We start from the raw sequence: 8,674 nt of genomic DNA, 5'->3' as shown, positions 1-8,674 counted from the left end.
GTCATTTCCAAGGAATGCGTTCATTTCTTCTAAGTTGTCAAATTCATGAGTATGAAGTTGTTTCTAGTATTCCCTGCAGTGTTTGTAGTAGTAGTCCCTATTTCATTCCTGGTATTCTGGATTGAGTATTCTTTCTTTCTATCTTTGACAGTCTTTTGAAAAGACAGTGTTTTGTTTCACTGATTTTTCTCTATTGTTTTCTTATTTTCAATTTCATTGATTTTTTCCTCTCAATTTTTTCTTCCCTTTGCTTGCTTTGGTTTTGTTTTGTTTTTCATTTTCTCTGGTTTCTTGAGGCAGGAACTAAGGTGACTGATTTATGACCTTTCTTTGTTTCTAATATAAGCATTTAGGTTACCGATTTCCCTCTCAGCACTGTTTTAGCTGTATTCCACATTTTTTTCTTTAAGTTTTATTTATTTTGAAGTTTCCTTTGAAACTTCCTATTTTGTCTACAGATTATTCAGAAGTATGTTGCTTAATTTCCATGTGCTTAGAGATTTTCCTATTGTCTTTCTGTTACTGATTTCTGGTTTGATTCCTTTATGGTAAGAAAAATACTTTGTATGATTTCAATTATTTTAAATCGAAGTTGTTGTTGTTGCTGTTTTTTAGTGGCCCAGGATATGGTATATACACATATTTTTTTTTCCAGTGGCCCATGGGTGCTTGAAAAAAATTGTGTATTCTGCTGTTATTGGATGGAGTATTCTATATATGTCAATTAGATCCCATTGACTGTTATGTTCAGATCTTCTGTATCCTTGCTGATTTTGTCTAGTAGTTCTATCGGTTAAAACAAAGGGGGTGTGCCTTTCTTTTAAAATTCATTGCTAGTTATTTTATGGAGTTACTATTGTTAAGGAAATTTCTCTGTATTTTCATTTTTTGGTACTTATTGGGATCCTGGTGGCACAGTGGTTAAGAGCTCTGCTAAAAGGTCAGCAGTTTGAATCCACCAGCTGCTCCTTGGAAACCCTATGCGGTAGTTCTACTCTGTCCTCTAAGGTTGCTATGAGTTGGGAACAACTCGACGGCAGTGAGTTGGTTGGTGCTCATTGCTGAGAAAAGTTACTAGTTTTTAAAATAACTTACCTAATTCTCTTATTAATTCTAATTGGATTTTTTTTTTTCAACTAGAGTGTCTTAGGTTCCTTAGGTTTACAATCAAGTCAGCAGCAAACATTTTTACCTGTTTATAACATATTTTCTGTTGGCTAGCACTTCAAAGAAAATGTTGAATAATGCTAGAAATAATATTCCTGATTGTATTCTGACTGTAATCGACATGGTTTTAGTATTTCATACTTCAGAATACTTGCTAGTTTTGTGAAGTCTTTGTTATGTAGTCATTTTCTTCTATAAAGTTTTATTACAAGTGGTTGCTGCATTTTGTCAAATGCCTTTTCAGCAACTAGTTATATGTTTTCTCTTTTTTCCTTTAATTTAGGGATGTAAAGAATTATATTGATAGATTTTCTCAAACTGAACCACCTTTTCATTTGGTCAAAAATCACTTAGTTCATAAGAAAATTGGATTATAGTTTTCTTTATTACAATGTCTTCATCATGTTTAGTATTAAATTAAGCCAGTTTCATAAAATGTATTCAGAAGATTTTTCTCTCTTTTATTGTCTGCAATAGTTTAAATAATATTGGATTTATCTGATTCTCTAACATTTATAGAACTTGGCTCTTTTAAATGCTAACTTTAATTACTTTTCCAATCTCTCATGGTGACTATAATATTCTAACTTTCAGTTTCTTCTGGGTCTACTTGGGTACTGTTATCTCAAATTTTTTTTAATCTCTGTAAGTATTTAATTTTCCTTTCTCATTCCTAATCTTACCTATTTCTCTTTTTTCTTTAATATGGCTCTATCATTTTATTCAAAGCCAGCTCTTGAATATATTTATTCTCTGTACTATTTTTGTTTTCCATTTCACTAATTTCAGTTTTATCTTTATACTAATGCCATCTTTGTACTTTCTTTCAGCTTGTTTAGCTGTGATTCTAATATATTAAGCACTTTGTTCTTTCATTTTTGTTTTTCTTTCATAATGAAGAGATTTCATTTTCCTCTGGGTACAGCTTTTTCTATATTACTTAGCTTTTGTTTTGAGGTATTCTTTTCAAAATGTTTTAGATAGTTTGCAATAAGGGTAATATTAAAAATATTTAACAACTAGTATTTAGTGTGGGCATTCACCAATCAGAATGGAATTAGTCATTAACACCAGTATAGCTGTATAAGTGCATAGTGATGTATATACACAATTATTCATAATTTATGGAGTCCACGGGTGGTGCTAATGTTAAGCACTTGACCACTAGCTGAAAGGTTGCCTATTCAAACCTTGGACATATGGCCTGGTGATCGGCTTCTGAAAGTTTACTGTCTTGAAAACCTTATGGAGCTGTTCCACTCTGCATATATGGTGTGGGACAAAGAACTAAATTTGGCTTTTTATCTCTGGTTCCAGAAAATAGCCTGAGCAATTAAAGTACCTTTTGTCTTTCTGGAGCCCTAGTGGCACAGTTGTTAAGAGCATGGCTGCTAACTAGCAGTTGGAATCTACCAGCCACTCCTTGGAAACCCTGTAGAGCAGATCCACTCTGTCCTATAGGGTCGTTATGAGTCAGACTGGACTGGACTGCAATGGGTTTGGTTTGTTTTTGTTTTGGCTAACCAAAAAGCTTGGCAGCTCAAACATTACATGTAAAGTGCTGAGGATAACACTGATGTACACACTGAACTAAAAAAAAAAAAAAACTAACAATATACTGTTAGATATTTTTACCTTAGATCATATTTTTATCATTTATTTTAGGGATTAAAGAATATCCTGTTTTTGAGGCATGTAAGTCTCTATGTATGTTTATTAAATATAGCATATTGATTCATTTACTCTATATTTCCATCCTTATTTTTTTTATTTGTCCAATTCTGAAAAAGGTATATTAAAATTTCCCAGCATAAGAGATTTTTTTATTAGGTTTTTCTTGTATTTCTATTAGTTTTTACCTTATCTATGTGGTTTTCAAACAGTCCTAGAAGAGACCTATACCATTCCAAATTCCTACCCACAAAAACTGTGAAAGATTACAAATATTTATTGTTGTTTTAAGCCATTGAGTTTTGAGATAATTTGCTATATAGTGATAGCAAATTAATATGCTTTATATAACCTCTATCCAGATTAATTTGTTATTTGGCACCATTTCTCAAGTCTTTTCCTTAACTTGTGATATGTCTGAATCCTTGTATATACACAAATATCTTTTATTCACACTGACAGGTAAATGGTAACTTGAAGTTCAAGATAAAGAGAAAATCTTACAATTTTCCAAAAAGAAAAAAGGAATAAGCTACAAAAAAAAAAAGAATCAGATGGGTATCTGATTTATCTTCAACTTTGGAAGCTAAAAGACAATGGAGCAAATTCTACAAACTACCTAGACAGAAGGACTGAAATCATACGGCTGTCAAGTTGGTTAGCTGTTAGTGGAAGTCCTCAGTTCCTCTGTATAGGTCTTTTCTAGAACTGTTTGAGTGTCTTCATGACATGGTGGCTAACTCTCCCCAGAGCTAACCATCCCACAGGAGGGACCCAGGTGGATCCTCAGAAGTTACATAGCATCAGTCTACTTCCTAGTATCAAATCACTAAATCCAACCAACATTCAAGGAGAGAAGATTGATTCTACCTTTGAAGAGAGATGTGTCAAAAAATTTACGAACATATTTGAAAACAACATAGATAAAGTAAAAACTGATAGAAATACCAGAAAAACCTAATAAAAAGTCTCTTATGTTGGGAAATTTCAATATACATTTTCAGAATTGGACAAATAAAAAAAAGGAAGGAAATGTAGAGTAAATGAATCAATATGCTATATTTAATAAACATACATAGGGGGGTGGAGCCAAGATGGCAGAGTAGGCAGACGCTACCTCGGATCCCTCTTACAACAAAGACACGGAAAAACAAGTGAATCGATCACATACATAACAATCTCCGAACCCTGAACAACAAACACAGATTTAGAGACGGAGAACGAACTAATACAGGCAAGCAGCGATTGTTTCCAGAGCCTGGAGCCAGCGCACCAGTCAGGTACGGCACAAACACAGAGACCTGCTCCACCCCCCTGAACTAACTCCGGGAGGGGGACCAGCCGGTTCCACAGGCGGCGTGGGATGCAGCCGGTAGGAGAAGTCCCCGGGAGGCAGTGACTGGTCTTGGAGCAGAAAGAGCAGCATCCGAGCCGGGGAACCGTCCCGCAGGGATTTGGACGGGACGCAGCGGATTTTCTGGAAAAACTAGTTTCCCAGTGATGGCTCAGAGACAACAATCCATATCAAACCACTTAAAGAAGCAGACCGGGACAGCTTCTCCAACCCCCCCAAAAAAGAATCAAAACCTTTCCCAAATGAAGATACAATCTTGGAATTATCAGATACAGAATATAAAAAACTAATTTACAGAATGCTTAATGATATCACAAATGAAATTAGGATAACTGCAGAAAAAGTCAAGGAACACACTGATAAAACTGTTGAAGAACTCAAAAAGATTATTCAAGAACATACTGGAAAAATTAATAAGTTGCAAGAATCCATAGAGAGACAACATGTAGAAATCCAAAAGATTAACAATAAAATAACAGAATTAGACAACGCACTAGGAAGTCAGAGGAGCAGACTCGAGCAATTAGAATGCAGACTGGGACATCTGGAGGACCAGGGAATCAACACCAACATAGCTGAAAAAAAAATCAGATAAAAGAATTTAAAAAAATGAAGAAACCCTAAGGATTATGTGGGACTCTATCAAGAAGGATAACCTGCGGGTGATTGGAGTCCCAGAACAGGGAGGGGGGACAGAAAACACAGAGAAAATAGTTGAAGAACTCCTGACAGAAAACTTCCCTGACATCATGAAAGACGAAAGGATAGCTATCCAAGATGCTCATCGAACCCCATTTAAGATTGATCCAAAAAGAAAAACTCCAAGACATATTATCATCAAACTCACCAAAACCAAAGATAAACAGAAAATTTTAAAAGCAGCCAGGGAGAAAAGAAAGGTTTCCTTCAAGGGAGAATCAATAAGAATATGTTCTGACTACTCAGCAGAAACCATGCAGGCAAGAAGGGAATGGGATGACATATACAGAACACTGAAGGAGAAAAACTGCCAGCCAAGGATCATATATCCAGCAAAACTCTCTCTGAAATATGAAGGTGAAATTAAGATATTTACAGACAAACACAAGTTTAGAGAATTTGCAAAAACCAAACCAAAGCTACAAGAAATACTAAAGGATATTTTTTGGTCAGAGAACCAATAATATCAGATATCAGCACAACACAAGGTCACAAAACAGAACGTCCTGATATCAACTCAAATAGGGAAATCACAAAAACAAACAAATTAAGATTAATTAAAAAAAAAATACACATAACAGGGAATCATGGAAGTCAATAGGTAAAAGATCACAATAATCAAAAAGAGGGACTAAATACAGGAGGCATTGAACTGCCATATGGAGAGTGATACAAGGCGATATAGAACAATACAAGTTAGGTTTTTACTTAGAAAAATAGGGGTAAATAATAAGGTAACCACAAAAAGGTATAACAACTCTATAACTCAAGATAAAAACCAAGAAAAACGTAACGACTCAACTAACATAAAGTCAAGCACTATGAAAACGGAGGATCTCACAATTTACTAAGAAAAACGCCTCAGCACAAAAAAGTATGTGGAAAAATGAAATTGTCAACAACACACGTAAAAAAGGCATCAAAATGACAGCACTAAAAACTTATTTATCTATAATTACCCTGAATGTAAACGGACTAAATGCACCAATAAAGAGACAGAGAGTCACAGACTGGATAAAGAAACACGATCCATCTATATGCTGCCTACAAGAGACACACCTTAGACTTAGAGACACAAACAAACTAAAACTCAAAGGATGGAAAAAAGTATATCAAGCAAACAATAAGCAAAAAAGAAGAGGAGTAGCAATATTAATTTCTGACAAAATAGACTTTAGACTTAAATCCACCACAAAGGATAAAGAAGGACACTATATAATGATAAAAGGGACAATCGATCAGGAAGACATAACCATATTAAATATTTACGCACCCAATGACAGGGCTGCAAGATACATAAATCAAATTTTAACAGAATTGAAAAGCGAGATAGATACCTCCACAATTATAGTAGGAGACTTCAACACACCACTTTCGGAGAAGGACAGGACATCCAGTAAGAAGCTCAACAGAGACACGGAAGATCTAATTACAACAATCAACCAACTTGACCTCATTGACTTATACAGAACTCTCCACCCAACTGCTGCAAAGTATACTTTTTTTTCTAGCGCACATGGAACATTCTCTAGAAGAGACCACATATTAGGTCATAAAACAAACCTTTGCAGAGTCCAAAACATCGAAATATTACAAAGCATCTTCTCAGACCACAAGGCAATAAAACTAGAAATCAATAACAGAAAAACTAGGGAAAAGAAATCAAATACTTGGAAACTGAACAATACCCTCCTGAAAAAAGACTGGGTTATAGAAGACATCAAGGAGGGAATAAGGAAATTCATAGAAAGCAACAAGAATGAAAATACTTCCTATCAAAACCTCTGGGACACAGCAAAAGCAGTGCTCAGAGGCCAATTTATATCAATAAATGCACACATACAAAAAGAAGAAAGAGCCAAAATCAGAGAACTGTCCCTACAACTTGAACAAATAGAAAGTGAGCAACAAAAGAATCCATCAGGCACCAGAAGAAAACAAATAATAAAAATTAGAGCTGAACTAAATGCATTAGAGAACAGAAAAACAATCGAAAGAATTAACAAAGCCAAAAGCTGGTTCTTTGAAAAAATTAACAAAATTGATAAACCATTGGCTAGACTGACTAAAGAAATACAGGAAAGGAAACAACCCGAATAAGAAACGAGAAGGACCACATCACAACAGAACCAAATGAAATTAAAAGAATCATTTCAGATTATTATGAAAAATTGTACTCTAACAAATTTGAAAACCTAGAAGAAATGGATGAATTCCTGGAAAAACACTACCTACCTAAACTAACACATTCAGAAGTAGAACAAATAAATAGACCCATAACAAAAAAAGAGATTGAAACGGTAATCAAAAAACTCCCAACAAAAAAAAGCCCTGGCCCGGACGGCTTCACTGCAGAGTTCTACCAAACTTTCAGAGAAGAGTTAACACCACTACTTCTGAAGGTATTCCAAAGCATAGAAAATGACGGAATACTACCCAACTCATTCTATGAAGCCACCATCTCCCTGATACCAAAACCAGGTAAAGACATTACAAAAAAAGAAAATTATAGACCTATATCCCTCATGAACATTGATGCAAAAATCCTCAACAAAATTCTAGCCAATAGAATCCAACAACACATCCAAAAAATAATTCACCCTGATCAAGTGGGATTTATACCAGGTATGCAAGGCTGGTTTAATATCAGAAAAACCATTAATGTAATCCATCACATAAATAAAACAAAAGACAAAAACCACATGATCTTATCAATTGATGCAGAAAAGGCATTTGACAAAGTCCAACACCCATTCATGATAAAAACTCTTACCAAAATAGGAATTGAAGGAAAATTCCTCAACATAATAAAGGGCATCTATGCAAAGCCAACAGCCAATATCACTCTAAATGGAGAGAACCTGAAAGCATTTCCCTTGAGGACGGGAACCAGACAAGGATGCCCTTTATCACCGCTCTTATTCTACATTGTGCTAGAAGTCCTAGCCAGGGCAATTAGGCTAGACAAAGAAATAAAAGGTATCCGGATTGGCAAGGAAGAAGTAAAGTTATCACTTTTTGCAGATGACATGATTATATACACAGAAAACCCTAAGGAATCCTCCAGAAAACTACTGAAACTAATAGAAGAGTTTGGCAGAGTCTCAGGTTATAAAATAAACATACAAAAATCACTTGGATTCCTCTACATCAACAAAAAGAACACCGAAGAGGAAATAACCAAATCAATACCATTCACAGTAGCCCCCAAGAAGACAAGATACTTAGGAATAAATCTTACCAAGGATGTAAAAGACCTATACAAAGAAAACTACAAAGCTCTACTACAAGAAATTCAAAAGGACATACTTAAGTGGAAAAACATACCTTGCTCATGGATAGGAAGACTTAACATAGTAAAAATGTCTATTCTACCAAAAGCCATCTATACATTTAACTCACTTCCGATCCAAATTCCAATGTCATATTTTAAGGGGATAGAGAAACAAATCACCAATTTCATATGGAAGGGAAAGAAGCCCCGGATAAGCAAAGCACTACTGAAAAAGAAGAAGAAAGTGGGAGGCCTCACCTTACCTGACTTCAGAACCTATTATACAGCCACAGTAGTCAAAACAGCCTGGTATTGGTACAACAACAGACACATAGACCAATGGAACAGAATTGAGAACCCAGACATACATCCATCCACGTATGAGCAGCTGATATTTGACAAAGGACCAGTGTCAATTAACTGGGGAAAAGAAAGCCTTTTTAACAAATGGTGCTGGCATAACTGGATATCCATTTGCAAAAAAATGAAACAGGACCCATACCTCACAC

Source organism: Elephas maximus, chromosome 18, assembly GCF_024166365.1.
Source record: "Elephas maximus indicus isolate mEleMax1 chromosome 18, mEleMax1 primary haplotype, whole genome shotgun sequence".
Classification (NCBI taxonomy): domain Eukaryota; kingdom Metazoa; phylum Chordata; class Mammalia; order Proboscidea; family Elephantidae; genus Elephas; species Elephas maximus.
This window is presented reverse-complemented; position numbering follows the sequence as displayed.